We start from the raw sequence: 1,051 nt of genomic DNA, 5'->3' as shown, positions 1-1,051 counted from the left end.
ATTTTAATTCAGTAGCTTAATACTTAACTCCATGAAATCTAAACCATCTTAAATTTCATGCATGGATAGAATGATTTGAATCTCCTTTTTGCTAATTCTTTTAAGGACTTGGTCTAGTGGCAAAGTATCTGTGTTTTCCCAAGAGGGACTTCTGTTATAGTTTTAGATACTGTAATACTATGTATTGTTGCTTTTTTTCTTCTCTAGTAATTCATATACTCTTTTGAAGGAATAGGATTTCAGTGGAACAAAGGAGGAACTATCTCCAGACACATTGCTTTGGTTATGGAAGTGTTACTCATCATGTAATCAGATTTTACCTCCTTGGATACCTGACCCTTTTGACCACATGGTATTGTCATTCAGGATACAGGTAATAATTATATAGTAATAGGATATAATTATGATCCAACAAAGAGAAGGCAAAATTGTAGATAATTTACATAGCACCATGGCTTCCCTGGTGGCTTAGAGGGTAAAGCGTCTGCCTGCAATGTGGGAGGCCCAGGTTCAATCCCTGGCTGGGGAAGATCTCCTGGAGAAGGAAATGGCAACCCACTCCAGTACTCTTGCCTGGAAAATGCTATGGACGGAGGAGCCTGGTAGGCTACAGTCCTACTGTAGGCAAAGAATCGGACACGGCTGAGCAACATGTTTGTTTTTGTATGTATTCAACCAATGAATAGTTATCAGCAGAATTTGGCATAGCTCACTACTCCATTCTTCTCAAACTGCTTCATTCGCTGGACCCTTTAGATTCTCCTCCTACCTTGTTCACTTAGCTCACCTTTCTCACTTGTCTCCATCTTAAGTTCCAACCTCTGAACAACGGAATGTCTTAAGATTTAGTCCTGGCATCACTACTTTTCATACCAAGAAATTCTTGGTTGCCTCATCTTGTCCCTTGGTTTTAAACCCCATATTTATGCTAAGGACTCTCAGGTTCACAAATCCACACTGACTTCTCCTTGAAATGTCTCCAGCAGTCTATTAAGATTTAACCCTGTTTTTGATACTAATTCTTAAATGTTTAAAAGGCATCTCAAAATTA

The 1,051-nt window shown here is 38.8% G+C and overlaps 1 non-coding gene across 1 annotated transcript; it reads left to right on the top strand.

Moving 5' to 3' along the window:
- The first annotated feature begins 457 nt into the window (after window positions 1–457).
- On the top strand, window positions 458–529 carry TRNAC-GCA (transfer RNA cysteine (anticodon GCA)). Its single transcript has one exon. It is a non-coding gene; the product is annotated as a tRNA-Cys (tRNA).
- The last annotated feature ends 522 nt before the right edge of the window (window positions 530–1,051 follow it).

Source organism: Muntiacus reevesi, chromosome 12, assembly GCF_963930625.1.
Source record: "Muntiacus reevesi chromosome 12, mMunRee1.1, whole genome shotgun sequence".
In the NCBI taxonomy this organism is placed as follows: domain Eukaryota; kingdom Metazoa; phylum Chordata; class Mammalia; order Artiodactyla; family Cervidae; genus Muntiacus; species Muntiacus reevesi.
The sequence above is the reverse complement of the archived record's forward strand: the minus strand, read 5'-3'. Positions and strand labels throughout refer to the sequence as shown.